The sequence below is a fragment of the Elephantulus edwardii genome, unplaced genomic scaffold, assembly GCF_000299155.1.
Source record: "Elephantulus edwardii isolate Elephantulus edwardi_28Jun2011 unplaced genomic scaffold, EleEdw1.0 scaffold00044, whole genome shotgun sequence".
NCBI lineage: Eukaryota > Metazoa > Chordata > Mammalia > Macroscelidea > Macroscelididae > Elephantulus > Elephantulus edwardii.
Genome location: NW_006399794.1, coordinates 5,014,605 through 5,030,774, shown reverse-complemented (window position 1 = coordinate 5,030,774; position 16,170 = coordinate 5,014,605).

Genomic DNA, 16,170 nt, shown 5'->3' with positions numbered 1-16,170 from the left:
TTTTTTTTTTTTTGAGAAGGTGCCTTTCTATTTATTATCAGTTTTATTTGCATATCCAACTTACAGATCTTGGCATTTACTCAGTTGCTTTAAAAAAAGTTTTTTGAGGCATAAATCAAGTTTTATATGTTGGAACAGGGAAAAATAGAGGAGAGGATTATAATATCCCAAACTATCTAAAGTAGTGTTGATTTGACAACTGAGTCAATGTAAGAGTACTATGATAATTTTTAATATCAAGAGAAGAATGATTACGGTTAATTGTAATGGTTGTCCATTGTTGCTGTTAGGTGACGCTTAGCCGACAATGACTCACTGTGACCTTCTGAACAATAAATAAACAGAGCTGACATACCTCTTTCCTAATTTTTTAAAAAATGTCCTCTTTATTTTATTATTTTTCGTGCATGTACTGTCAAGTCAGATCTGACTATACAGGAGGAAATTGCCCCTCCTTGTCCAACACAGCATCTGGTGGACACCTTTCCTAATTTTAAACCATGCAGTGTTCTCTTGTTTTGTTTGAACAACAGCTTCTTTTTTTTTTTTTTTTTTAATTTTTGTGTGAGTGTGCCGTCAAATCAGATCTGACTGGTACAGGAGGAGATTGTCCCTCCTTTTCCCGGCAGAGCATCTGGTGGATTCGAACCATGTGCCTCTGGGATTGTAGTTGCAGTTCCTTGCCACTAGGCCACCAGAGCTCCCCTGAACAACAGCTTCTTTGTCTATGTACAGGCTTCACATAGACACAAGTGTTCGGAGATTCTCATTCTTTTCAACACTGGCCATAATTTGTTATGATTCACATAGTCAAATGCTTTTGTGTAATCAAACTACAAGTAAATATCTTTCTGGTATTTTTTGTGTTCAATGGAGATCCACTTGATATCAGCAATTGCTTGTGCCAATATCTTTTCTGAATCTAGCTTCAATTTCTGGCAGTTCTCTGTCAATGTATTGTTGCAATGGTTTTTGAACAATCTTCAGCAAGATTTTATGTGCATGTGATATTAATGATATAATTTGATGATTTCCACATTCTATTGGACCATTTTTCTTGGGAATGTAAAGAAATGTGGATCTCTTCCAGTCAGTTGGCCAGGTAATTGCCAAAATCGCTGGCAGAAACTGGTCAGCATGTCAAGGGTTGCATCTGTTTCCTGAAGCACTTCAGTTGGTATTTAAAAAAATTCCTCGGGGTTTATTTTTTTGCCAATGATTTCAGTGAAGTTGGAACTTATTCCTTCAATGCCACTGGGTTTTAAAAAATTTTATTTTATTAATTTTAATGCACATTTACAGAGATTTTGAATTTCCATTCATTCATTGTTGTACTTTTCTCGCTGCCCAGCCCTCCCCCACCAGTTCGCTCCTCTCTTTGAAAAGTAAAAGAAAAATTCTTTCACTGGTATACAATCTCCCCGCTCCCAGTACACTCTGCTATGCAACCTTAATTCTAGACTCTTGTGATAATCATAATACCCTATCATATATCACTTTTAAATTGTTCTCACCCTCATATGTATATGCAGTATACATAATTTTCCAGTTTTTCTCAGTCTTACCCAAACACTGATGTCAGTCTCATTCTACAACAGTGGCACCATGTAGTATTTATTTGTCCTTTTGCAACTGAGATACTTCACTCAGGATAATGTCCTCCAGAGTCACCCATTTTGAATAATATTGCATGAGTTCCTTGTTTTTCAATGCAGCGTAGTATTCCATTGTATGAATATACCACAGCTTCTTGATGGTGTCTTGGGTTGTTTCCAACTCCTTGCTACTGTGAACAAAGCCACATAAATGTGGGTGTTCATATATCTGCTAGGATGTCAGTTATGGTCTCTTTAGGGTGTATTCCCAGTATTGGAATTGCTGGGTCAAATGGTATCTCTCTTTGCAACTTTTTGAGAAAGCACCACACCACTTTTCACAGTGGTTGCACCATTTCACACTCCCACCAACAGTGAATAAGGGTTCCAGTTTCTCCACAACCTCGCCAGCATTTGTTGCTTGCTGTCCTGTTAAATTTTGCTATTCTGACTGGGGTGAAATGATATCTCATAGTTGTTTTGACTATTGGGTTTTGATCATATACTACTTCTTAAAATGGTTCATTGTCGACCAATTCTTTTTGGTATAGAGATTTTGTGAATTCTTTTCAATTTTGATGCAGAAAGCATCAAAAGACTGTCATAAGAATCCTCTAGTATTGCAACTCAATATTTGAATTGTTCTCTAGTTCTCTCAGTTTGAGAAATACTTTTTTTTGAGAAATACTTTTCTTCTCTGTTTATTTTCTAATTCCAGTTCCTTGCACATTTCATTATAATACTTTGCTTTGTCTTCTTGAGCTATCTTTTGAAATCTTCTATTCAGCTCTCTTAGCATTTGTTCTCCTTATTTTGACTACTTTTTTGTTCCAATTCATGCTTCAGAGTTACTCTTCTGATATCCATTTTCTTTTTTTTTTCCCCTGTCTTTATAATGATCTTTAACTTTCTTCATGGATGATGTCCTTGCTGTCATTCTACAATTCTGTCTTTGCTCATTAGTATCCAATATGTAAGATCTGTTCTTAAGATGACTTTAAAATTCAGGCATATTTGGTTCTTTTTTTCCTTTTTTTTTTAGTGTACAGTCTCTGTCAGTTCTCACAGCCTATGGGAAAAGGGGCTGGGCCATGGTTTGAGGCTGCAGTTTATTCTGTCCTTGGTACACTATGAAAGACTCACAGGGACGGGCCCTCCATAAATCCATTACCATCATATTTTGGTTCTTGTGGTCTTCTTTTAATTTTCTTTAACTTCAATTTTGACTTGTATATGAGTACCTGATGGTCAGTTTCTTGCCTTGTTTTTGGCTTGCTGAGCTTCTCCAATATCTGGCTTTCCACAGATACTGTCAATCTGAAACCTGTGTAGTCTGTCAGGAGAAGTCTATATACATAGCCATCATATATATGCTTTTAAAAAAAAGCAATATACAAAATGCACGAAATTATTTTATGCAACCTCCAGACTAATTTCTGTTACCAAGGCCAGAGTTTCTAAATACTAGTATTTCTTCTTTGTTTCCAACTTTTACATTCCAGCCATCAATTATTATTAATGCATCTCATGTTCGATCAATTTCGTATTGCAAAAGTTGATAGAAATTCTCAATTTCTTCATTATTGGCTTTCATCTTTGGTGTGTTTGAACAATGGCTGTGTTAACAGGTATTTCTTGAATATATATGTATAGTATCCTATCACTTATAGAATTGTATAGATTTTGAAATGTTCTTTTTGATGATGCATGCCACACCATTCCTGTTCAAGTTGTCATTTCTGGCACAATAAATCATGTGATTGCCTGATTAAAAATGGCCAATAATAGTCTATCTCAACTCACTAATGCCTAGGATGTTGATCTTTATGTGTTTAATTGTTCACAGCTTCAGTTTGCTTGGCTCCACAGTCAACACTCTCTGCACCAGTATCCAGGAAATTAGAAGACATATTGCCATGGGAAAGTCTGCTGTTAGGGACCTCTCCAAAGTACTGAAGAACAATGGTGTCTTTTTGGAGACTAAGGTGCTTCTGATACAGGCCATGGTCTTTGCAATCACTTGTTATGCATCAGAGAGTTGGTTAATGAGTAAGGAGGCTAGAAGGAGAATTGATGCCTTTGAGCTGTGGTGCTTGAGAAGAGTATTGATAGTACCACGGACTGCTAGGAAAACAAACAGATTTATCCTGGAAAGGGTCAAACTGGGCTACTCCTTGGAGGGAAGGATTCCAAGACTCTATCTGACATATTTTGGACATGTTGCAAGGAGGGACAGGTCCTTGGAGAGGGACATCATGCTTGGTAGGGTAGAAGGACAGCGCAGAAGGTGAAGGCTCCCTATGAGGTGGATTGACTCAGTGTCTGGGGTAATCGGGATGGGTGTATCGTAGATGGTGTGATTGGCACAGGACAGAGCAGAGTTTAGGGATGTTGTTCGTAGGGTCTCTCTGAGTTGTAAGAGACTCGACAGCACATTAACAACAACAACAACAGTATTTTTTATATTCCATGTTCCAGTTAATATTGGATGTTTGTAGCTGTTTCTTCTCACGTTGAGTCTTGCTACATCAGCAAATGAAGGTCTTTTCATTGTACATTAGTCAAGGCAAAGTTTTAAGAAGTATATAAAAAAGTTATAATAAAAAAGGAGGATAAATAGAATATAAATTAAATTCCTATTAATTTAAAAATGTTGTTGTTGGTATGGTCTGTCGATTAGGAAATGATTCCCAACTCACCGTCTAGTGAATTTCTCTGGGTAAATCCCACGAGAGGAGATAGCCCATCTTTCTTGTGCAGAGCAGTTGGTGGACTTGAACTACTTGCCTTTGAGTTGGCAGTGTAATCCCTTGATATTACCAGGTGCTAATATTTCCCCCTTTTCCTTTTAAGTATATTTTATTTATAAAGTATGATAAAATTTGCCTTTTTGTAGTGGGAAAGAGTATATATAGGGAATTGTGAATAATCCAAGGAATTATGTAGGAAGCAGGAATTATTCCAACAATAGGAAAAACTGATTAATTCTATGTAATAAGAAATTTTGATAATTTGTTACAAGATGATGGACTGATCAAATACACAAAGTTGGGGTTTTTTTTTTAAAGGATTTTTTTTAAGAGGAAGCTGACTCTGCAGACTCAATCTTTTGTTTCCTGGAAGATAAAACTTTTGGATGACGCTAATATATTAAGGGTTAGATGGTAGGAGAGATGGGGAGGAGCAGGAAGCTACTCTCAGGTCCTACTGAATAATTCTGGAACTCAGTAGGGCTCACAGCGTGGTCTCTTCAAGCCATCTGCAGAAGGGACAGGATTTCAGGACTGCCAATCTATGAAGCCAGGGCTATATTTTACATGTTAATTGTTGGATCCCCAGTGACTGGCACAATTTCTAGTACAAAGAGGATGTCAATACGTATCTGTGGAAGGAGGGAAATAAGGGAGTAAAGAATGGTAAAAAAGATATTTGATACTTCTCAAGAAAGAAAATGAGTGCAAACTAATGATCTTTTTTTTCTTTTCTCTTCCACCATTGACCTATGTGAAGTCGAGACCTGAATTGTCCTGTCCTTGTTGAAAGTCAATAAAGTCACAGAGGGAAGTAGGATATTCAGATGCAAGCTAATAACATCATTTTGCTTTGTTCCAGTTCCCAGTAGCTGTAGTCTACTCAGAGACCTTCAGTATAAAGTTAAGCTATGAGTGACACTATTACAGTAAGGTAGGGAGAAGGAGGGAACGATAGGAATGCCCCTGAGTTGGGACTTTGGATGGTCTTCTTAACTACATCCAACTTTTCTCTATATCCTTCTCCCAGTCACAAGTGAATAGTCCGGTGAGCCAAGGTAAATTTTCTATATCATTCCCAGGTTGAGTAGACAGAAAGGTCCACTACAGATTGATTTCCAATTTTAAGTTAATACCACTGGAATAGTTCAAGTATATAGTGGTTTACTCATGCCTGAAAATCGATTGTTTTGACTTAGATGATTTTCCTATACTTAAGAGAATAAAAGTTAGGATAAATGAAATGAAGGAGAAGCATCAATAATTAACTCAAGAGGCACTTTGAAGTGTCATGGGATTGAAATACCAGTAGCTGAGGATACTTTGGGTCTCTCTGACTATATTTTTTTAGGTTCATTCATGGGTTTCCTTGAATTCACTGTTAAATGCTGATTTAGATTTCTGCACTGGACTCTTGTCTCATTTTACTTGATATTGTCATCAACTCATCTACTTGTCTGTCATACCTGGGCTGGATATTACCCATAACCCTTCAGTTCACACTCTTCCCTTTGGCCACAGGCACTATGGACAGATTTTGGACACTACATAAGCTCCACCTCCCATTCTTTGCTCTGGTTTGGTCTTCCTGATTTCTAGGTAACTTATTTTATACCAGATACTCTTCCTTTCTGCCTAGTGCCTTCAGATTTCATGACTCTAGATAGTCTGACTGACTTGTACTTAGCTTCTCTTAGACTTACTCTCCCCTGGATCATCTTTCTGATGACAAAAAACAAAAAGTCTTAGCCAGAACTGCATGTTACACTTCTTCAGCACGTTCTCTTAGTCCCACTTTCACATGGATGCACATGCAGCTCCTTTTTTCTGGAGTTTTCTGTATCTTCCCTCATAGTTATCTTTGGACTCTGGTTAGTTCTCAAGATTCATAGTCTATCTCTCAGAACTCGCTCCTAAGTCTACTTTCATGCCTATCTACGCTGAGTTAGGCTTGCATAGATTCTCATCCTCTTGGTGAAGTAGTTTATCTGCCCTTGTTTTTGGTAGATTATTGAATCAGGACTTTCTATGGTACTCTGGGTTCACCCTAAACTCTAGCTAGTAATACCTGAGAAATATTTCAGAGTTAGTCCTGTCACACATTTCTAATAATTGAAAGAGATTATGCTGTATTTTTATCTTGGGCAAACTACCCAGCCTGTAAGCCTCAGAGGCCTTTGTCTTTGTTGGCATCAGAGCTCCATTATTATCCTCTTTCTCATTTGCCCCTCCCATTTGTACAGGTTTTAACAATCACATGGTGCTTTCCCACTTGTAATTTAACTTGTTCCTCACAATAACCTGTGAGGCAGAGAGGCTGCTGTTTTCCTACACTGGGGAAGCTGCAGTTTCACCTGCCTCCCCAACCTCCACCAAAATCCTGGGATAGGCTAAGAAACTTCTCACAGAACCAGAAGCCTCCTCTCATCCAGGAAAGCTGTGGGGAATGCTGGGAGTGAAGATGCAATCTATCAGCTGCTGTTGAGAGGCCAGGGGCTGGACACCATTCCTGCAGCTGCTAGCTCCAGTCACAGTCTTTCCACATTTCTAGATTCATTCTGTCAGATTCTGTCCACTAAATATTGGACATTTGTAGTATTTAGGGAAAATAAGAGCTCCATGAACTAACCAGCAGGTCTGGTCTCTGGCTTTATTCGGCCTCAGGTGTTGCTCTCTCTAATTTCTTCTTTCACCTTAGTGTTCTCTTGTTTCCTACACTCTGGCCACACTGGTTCTTACCCAAGAGCTTGACTAAAGCTCTTTCTAGATTATTATTCCCCGCTAGCTTCTCTCAGACGTTCCCCTGGATCATCTTTCTGATGACAAAGACCAAAAAGTCTTAGCCAAAACACCATTCTATACTTCTTCTTCAGCACTTTCTTTTTGTCTCGGCTTTCACACGAATGTACACGCAGCTCCTTTTTTTCTGGAGTTTCTGTATAAACCCTCATATTTATCTTTGAACTCTTGCTAATTTTAAAGAGTTGAAAGGCTTATTCCACTTCCTATTCAGTTAATTTCAACTTATCCTTTTTGACTGACAGTTGATTGTTACTTTCTTTTTTTTCTTTTTTTTTTTTTTTACAAACAAAAACAAACCTCTTTATGTATATTGGGGCAGGGGAAGTAATGAAACCTGATTGTTACTTTCTAATTTGAAACCTTCCCTATTCCCAAAATGTTTACCTGTTTGTTCACTTGTCGACAATTTCATGTTAACCTGTACACTTCCTTTGCAGCATTTAGAAGGAAAAGTCGGAATGGTCTGGAACTGTCCAAGCGAGAGAATGCCCTTTTGTAAAGAATACTTAAAAAGCCATGAATATCACTCAGCCATGAGTTATCACTCAGCTGGCCCTGAGGAAAAGAATTCATTTCATATGTGGCCAAAACTAGTTTCAAAATATTTTATATCCCAAATGTACATGTAAGTACAAATTATTAATAACATTGAAAAGAATGGGAATCCTAGAATACTTAATTGTAACTTATGAGAAACCTATACCTAGACGAAGCTATTGGCTGAACAGAACAAGAGGACACTGTATGGTTTAAAATCAGGAAAGGTGTGCTTCAGGGTGGTATCTCTTGTCCATACCTACTCAATCTATGTGCTGACCAGATCATTCCAGAAGCTGGACTCATCAACAATCTTGGTTATACAAATAACACAGCCTTGCTTGTAGAAAATGAAGAGGACTTGAAACATTTGCTGCATAAAATCAAAGACTACAGCCTGCATTATGCATTACATCTCAACATCAAGAAAACAAATATCTTTACCATTGGAACAACAGGTAACATCATGATAGGTAGAGAAAAGATTGGAATTGTCTATGATTGCATTTTACTTAGATCCACAATCAACACCATTGTAACAGCAATCACAAAAGAAAAAGACATGTTCATCAGGAAAATCTGCTGTCAAGGACCTGTCCAAAGTGCTAAAGAGCAAGGGTGTCATTTTAAAGACTAAGGTGTACTTTATCCAAACAATGATCTTCTCAATTATTTGCTGTGCATCTAAAAGTTAGACAATGAATACGGATGACAGAAGAATCAATGCCTTTAAATTGTGGTCTTGAAGAACAGTCCTGAACATCCCATAGACTGTCAAAAGAACAAACTTGTCTAGGAGGAAGTGTAACCAGGGTGCTCCTTAGAAACAAGGATGGTGAAACTTCATCTCACATACTTTGGGCATGTTGTCAGAAAGAGTCAGTCCTCAGAAAAAAGACGTCATACTGGGAAAGGTGGAGGGAGTGTCAGAGAAAGAGAGGAAGATCCCCGACAAGGTAGACTGACAAAGTGACAAGAACAATGGATTTGAACTATTAATCATAGTTGATTTGATGACCCCTAACAAGAACAACAAAGTGAATATGAGTGAAAACAAATTTTAAAAATATTTTATTTCCTTTATTTGTACTTTCCAAGCACTGTGGGAACATGTAGCCTCCCAGGATACTTCTGTCTCTGTGACCACTGTTTTCCTAACACTGCTTCTCACGGTTTCTTATCATGACTCTGGTGGTATAGCTCTTTGTCTTCTGATCCCAAGAAGTTCCCAATACAGGGACCTTGAGTCCAAAAGAAATGCTGTGCTCCCATTTCTTCCTGATGATACTTTGGAGTCAGGTTGACTAGCTCAAATGGCTGTTGAGGACTTGGACAGCTTGACTGGGCCGTACGTCTGACTGTCCTCTGAGACTAAAGTGTCTAAGATGGTGTCTTTGCTCACATGTCTGGTTCCTGGGCTGGAGTGGCTGAATGAGCAGAGAACTGGCCAGCATTGTTCTCATGTGGCTTTCAGCTTCTTTCAGCATAGCAGTGTGAATCTGAAAGCGAGTATCTCAAGAGTGAGAATTCTAAGAAGTCTGGCAGTAAGTTATAAGGGTTTTTATGACTAACTTCTGAAGTCTCAGGCTGTCACTTCTGCTTTACTATATCGGTCAAAATACAGTCCAGATCTAAGAGGACAATTAGACTTCACCTCCTGATATATCTTGCACACAGGACCAGACAAACAGGACTAATAATAGCCATTTTGGAGACCACCCACTATAGTCCCTATCATACTTCAGCCACCATAATTTATTTTATGTCCTTTTTATGTAATCAGCTTATGTTTAGAATCTCATCTAAATTTGATCCAGGTATGAATGAGGCTCCTAGATTACAGCTCCTTTGCTCTGAAGAATTTTTAGCCAAGAGTCAAGTTATTTACCTCGTCTCTGTGTTTGAAGAGCCCTGGTTAAAGTATTCATCTGATAACAATAACAACAACAACAACAAAAAAAGTAAGCAGTTCAAATGCAGCCAGCTGCTCTGCAGGAGAAAAGATGTAACAATCTACATCTGTGAAGACTGACAGCTGGAAATCATAATGGGACAATTCTACTCTGTGTTGTAGAGTCATTGTGAGTCAAAATTGATTCAGTGGGTTTTCGTGTGTGTGTTATGCTTTGGTTTTTTAAATTTTTTTGCTACTTATATGTGCATGGTTTTTGGGTCTTTTTCTTGTTGTGTTGGGAATCCTAAAGGCTCTCCCCAGGATTAATAATTTGTTAGGATGACTCAGAGGCTTATATTAGTATTTATAGTTGTACTTGTGACTAAGGTTTATCACATTGGCACATGGAAAAGCTGTATAGGACAAGTTCAAAGGGGACCAGGTACAACCTTCTAGAGTTCTCTCTTTTGAGGGTCATACAAGACATGCTTGATTCACCCAATGAATTGTGACAACGTATCTGAGATGTGGCCAACTGGAGAAGCTAATTGGAGATTAAAAAGCCCAGGCCTTTTAGTGTAGGGAGGAGCCCTGATGATATAACTCTGGTTAAAGTGCTTGTTTGCATCTGAAAAGTGGGCAGGTTGAACCCAGCTGCTCTGTAGGAGAAAGATATGGCAAATTGTTTCTATAAAGATTGATGACCTTGGAAACGAAACCCTACAAGGCAGTTCTAGTCTGTCATATAGAGTTCCTGTGAATCAACCCTATGACAAGTGATTTTAATCACATAGGAGCCAGAACTTGAATGGAGTAAGTAGTTAATAAATAGTTAAGCACTAGAGTACTGGTTGAAAAGTTGTCAGTTCAATCCCAACCAGAGGTGCCTGGGAAGATAAGGCTGGTGAAAGGCCAATGGAGCAGTTTTACTCTGCACATGAGTTCACTCTGAGCTGAAACTGACTTGACTGACAGTAACTATCACCACGAACCACCTTACAGATAGCTTCTCCCTGGTGTGCTCACAAATTCCAGATTCCAAAATAAAAAGTTAGTACTCAGCATAGATTGTATTGCTTATAAAAGCCAGTTTAGGCAAAGCAAACTATCCATTTTTTTTTAAAGCAAACTATTCTTACAACAGTTAATAAAAGATATTCTTCTGAAACTTAAGTTTCCATACAGCAACCATGGGTCAACCTTATAAGTAGCCTTTTTTACTTTATAATTTTCCTTTGCAGTGATATTTTGCCTGACTTTAGAGTCAGCATCAACACTTGCTTCATAGAATGATTTCTGGAGTATTATATTTTTTTCCCTATATTCTGAAATATTTTTAGCAGAATTGGTGTCAGTTCTTCTCTGAATGCTTGGTAAAATTCATTGGTGAAGTCATTGGAGCTGGCACTTTTTTACATTGGCAATGTTTTTATAACCTGTTCAACTTCTTCTTTGGTGGTGGCTCTGTTCAAATTTTCTACGTCAGTTTGTGTTAGTTTAGGTAAAGAGTGAGTTTCTAAAAATTTAACCATTTCCTCTAGGTTTTCAAATTTTTTATAGTTCTTCATGTTGTTGCTAGATGCCGTCAAGTTTTCTCCAACTCATATCAATCCTATGGGCAACAGATAGATACCTTGACCTATCCTGAGTGTAAAAAGAGCAAAGGCCATGTGGGGACAGCCATGTCTGACCTTTATCAACTTCATAAAGGGGAACTGTCCTGTCCACAGCATCAATGACACAAACCAATTCCCATGAGGTCAAACATGTCTCCCATGCTCCCTTACCTCTTTCTACTCATCTCAACACCAACCTTATTGCTTTCTGGATCCAAAATCCAATGAGATAGCTCACAGATCACATAGAACCATATTGAGAAAATGAAAAGGTTATAATCCAGAACAGTAACAGAATTCAATCAGGACAGCTTCTGAACTGTATTCACAGACACCTCAGCCTTTAGCCTCATAGCTTAAGGCCAGTGTTACAAAGTTCTCAGTCCTGACAATATTGGCCCCTCACCTCTAGTTTTCCAATAAACTTGGACAAAGGCTCTTACCTCTGGTTCCAATGATGTAGCAGTCCCAAGGTCCGGTCTCATGTTCTCTTCTGTGGTTGCTATGGCTGTTGGTTCTGTAGGCCTTATGCTTGCTCTCTTACTGGGTAGTAAGGTTTCTTTGCAGTAGCAAGGTCTCCTTCTGCTGTTGGATTGTTCAATTTAATAGTGAGACTAGCCAATCCTCTTGTAGATTGATTGATAGCCAATCCCCTTGTAGATAGGCTAACATGCCCTATTCACATATTCCCACCCATGTACATGACCAATTTAATCTATGGCTAGGAAAGTCATATTGCAAGATAAACTCCACGATGTGCCATCCTCACAATCTCTGCTGTGTTCAAACCCACTGTTGCAGTCATTGTGTCAATCCATTTTGTTGTCTTCCTCTCCTTCATTGACCCCACTCCTTTCCAAGGACTTCTGACAACATGCCTCAAGTGAAAGAAAATGTCACCATCTTTGTCTCCAAGGAGTACATTGGTTGGACTTCATATAAGACAGACTTGTTTATTCTTTTTACAGTCCATTCAACATTCAATACTCATTGCTGTCTAATCAGAATGAACTCATGTCTGACCCTCCAGTGGGTTTTCCAAGTCTGTAAATCACAAGAGTGGAGATTGCCCATCTTTCTCTCATGGAACCACCAGAGAGGTGCTGTTTTGGGATTAACAGCTCCACTTCCTACAGACTACGTCACCTGAGCACCCTATACTCAATACTAGTTCTTCGCAGTATCCTTTTATTATCATTTTTATTTCAGTAGGTTCTCTTGTGACACACCCATTAAGGTTCTTAATTAACTTCTTTTTTCTCCCTTTGACTTGCCAGGGGTGTGTCACTTTTGTGAACTTTTTCAAAGAACCAATTTCTTGTCTTGTTGATTTTTCTGTTTAATTTATTTCTGCTCTAATTTTTATTATTTCTTTGCTTCTGTAGACTGGTAGGTTTTGCTTGCTGCTCTTTTTTATTCTACTTGTTGTAGATGCTTGATTCACATGCTGATTTTGGTTCTTCTTCTTTTTTTTTAATTTTTGTGTGCATGTACCGTCAAATCAGATCTGACTGGTACAGGAGGAGATTGTCCCTCCTTCTCCGGCAGAGCTGGTTCTTCTTTTTTGACACACATGTTTATTGCTATGAATTGACCATTAAACATTGCTTTAATTGTTCCAAAGCTTTTGGTATGCTGTGCTTTCGTTCTTGTCTGTTTCAAGAATTTTTAAATTTCTTTTTTTATTTCATCTATTATCAATTCTGGGAGCAGGAGCGGCATCTACTTCCGAAATGGCTTGCCTCTGGAAACTCTGTGTATGAACAGTGCTCAGGCCGTTCGTTCATAGGGTCTGTATGAGTCGCCTACGACTTGACGGCATCAAACAACAACAACAACATTATCAATTAGTGTCCAGTAGATGTTATTTTGTTTCCACATACTTAATTTTTCCCTTTGATCTTCTTGTTAATGATTTATAATATTTTTTTTTCTTTTCAGATGTAGCCATTCTCAGAGAACTTAATGATTTCAATTATGCTTAAGGCTCATAACAGGGTGTTAATATTGCCAGCTTTAAATATATTTCTGCAGAAACACAATGATTTCTAATATTATAGCATTTGATTTGAGAAGATACCTAATATTTTGATGTCTTTTTATTATTGAAGCTAGTGTTATGACTTAACATATGGTCTCTTCTGGAGAATGTTGTATGTGTGCTGGAGAAGAATGTGTATTGTGGTCTTGTTGGCTGGACTGTTTTATGTAAGACTAGAAGTTTAAGGTGACTAATTGTGGCTAACAACAGTTAAGAGAGCTCCAGTGGTCTAACAAATAAGGAGTTGCTCTGCCAACCCAAAGGCAGACAGTTTCAATCCACCAGCTGATCCAAGGCAGAAAGATGAACAATGCCTTCTCATGAGATTTACAGCTACTGGAGGGTCAGCTATGAGTTGGTTCAAACTCAAGGCACATAACAACATAACAACAATTGTGTTGTTCATTTTTGCGTCTTTGTTGAATTTCCTTCTAGTCAATCTATCCTTTATTAAAAATGCTATATTGAAGTCTCCTAAAACTGTGGATTATTTTTCTTCATATCTGCTGAAATTTGATTTGTATATCTGTGGCTCTGTCACTGGGTGTGTAGGTATGAATTATATCTTCTTGTTCAATTGATCCTTTAATCATTATTTAATACGTTTCCTTGTGAGTTATGGTTTTTATAGCCTTAAAGTCTTTTTTTTTTAATCTGAGATTAATATCATCACTCTTAAGCAGGCTTTTTAAAAAATAAGTGGTAGGAGTGCTATGTTAACTCTTTCTTGCACACCATCCAACATCTAACAATGATATATAGAGATGGGATAACTATAATAGGAACTTCTATTCAAAAGACAAGAGAGCCATAGAGCAGTCTCTGGTCTATAAAAAGGGGACTCGGGTGGTGTAGTGGTTAAAACACATACCTGCTAACCAAAAGGCTGGTGGCTCGAGCCTTCGAGTTGCTCCAAAGGAGGAAGGAGAAGTAGTACTTCTTTAAGATTTAGAATCTCTGTGGATCAGTTCTGCCCTGTTCTGTAAGGCTAATATGAGTTGGAATTGACTTCATGACAGATGGCAGTGCGTGGTAGGCCCATAGGAATTCAGAAACTTAGCCAAGTGCTTGTGTACAGCTCTTTGATTACAGATCTTGAGGTTTACAGACCTTTTTCACAGGAGGGGTTCTCTTTTGTTCTTGGCTCTGACTTTTTGCTCTGCACATAAAAATTTTTTGCTTTCCATAAGAAATCGGCTATGTTTGCTGATGAATTTCTCAGCCAGCTTTCTGTCCATGTAAGATTGGGGTAACCCCAAGGCCTCTTGTCATTTTGAACTATCTTTTCTTGTTCTTTTCTGTACAATTTGGTGCTGCTTCTACTAGTAAGTTTCTCTTTAACAAATTTGTGGGTTTTCTATTAACTGTGTGGAGGTTTACTCTATTACAGAAAAACTACACCTTAAAATTTCTTCCAAAGTTCCCTTCTCTGCCTTGGACTGAGATTCCCAGTACTGAGGTAATCCTGATGAATTCTTACAACATTTTGTCTAGTTGGAAATGTCTTATGAAACATGTCCTTCAGTCTTATACCTGCTCTTTTGAGGTAATCTTTGCTGGAGTATGCTTAGATTTTCAGCATTTTTTTTTATAAAGTCATCACTTGTTTGAGAATCTCTTGCAGTATAAAACTGGGGATTAGAAACAATTTCATTTTTTATTTTAGCAAGTCTTGGGTCCTTCTGTATTCTTCTTGAAAATCAAACAATTCCTTCTTTAGTTAAACTCTCTCCTTGTATTTGTGATAAACAAATAGAAGAAGTCATTTGGCACTTTAAATGCTCTATCTGGATATTTCCTCAGGCGGATTCACAAGGTTTTTATTTTCCATTTTACCTCAGGCAACAGTGTTGCTAAACTAACCCCCTACCCTCCTCATACTACTTGACAGAGGTCACCTTTACTCCACCTTCTAAAATGATTTCTTCATTTAAATAAGCTTTCACTTGAGGTCATTTTAGCTTCTGTTCATCTTCTGTCCAAAGTTAATACTGTATTTTAAGTTTCTTGTTAAAATTTCCCCAGTGTCAGTATCAAGGTTTGATTGGGGAAGCTATACCACCAGAGAATACCGTTTATATTAGGCATTAGATAACACAATTGTGGGAGAAGCGAGAAAAAAAAAAGGTTTTGAAAGGAGATGCCTGGAAGTTCAGAGAAAAATCACTTACCAGCAAGGGAAGAAAGTGTTTAAGTCCATGTAAGACTGTAGCCTCTGTATCTGATAACGAGCCTCCAGTTGTTAGGTCAGACAAACAATCAAGCAGAAAAACAAGATGAGATGGGTAGGAGTGAAGACAAATAGAACCCAAAAGGACAAACTGGGTTCTATGCGGATAAAATAGAATGTACAACTTTTTCTCACTTTGATAGCGCAGATGGTTTGATGAAGTTGATGGCCTTTCTAAGGCCCAAAGTAAAAACAAAATCAATATTGTGTGAGCTAGAAAAGCTTCGGGCTGACTACTGCACTGAATACACCAATAAAGTGTATGAATAAAGTAGATTGATAAGAAGCATGATATCTGCAGCTGTGACCAACACCCTACATCTACTTTCAAATATCAGTGATTGTTGCTTCTCTCACTCCTTCCACTTTTTTTATTGTAACAATATATTTTTTAATAATTTTAATGAACATTGACAGAGATTTTGGATTTCCAATCATTCTTTGCTGCACTTCTCTCCCCGCCCAGCCCCCCACCCATGTTCGCTCCTCTCTTTTAAAAGTAAAAGAAACACTGGTACACAATCCCTCCGCACCCCTCCCAACACCCCAAGTACATTCCACTGTTGTTGTTGTTTAATGCCGTCGAGTTGTAGACCACTCAGAGTTTCCGGAGGCAAGCCAATTTTGGAGGTGGATGCCGCTCCTGCTTCCAGGCTTGATTTAGTCGGGAAGCTCCAGCCAACACTGTCCACCATGGGTGCCCAT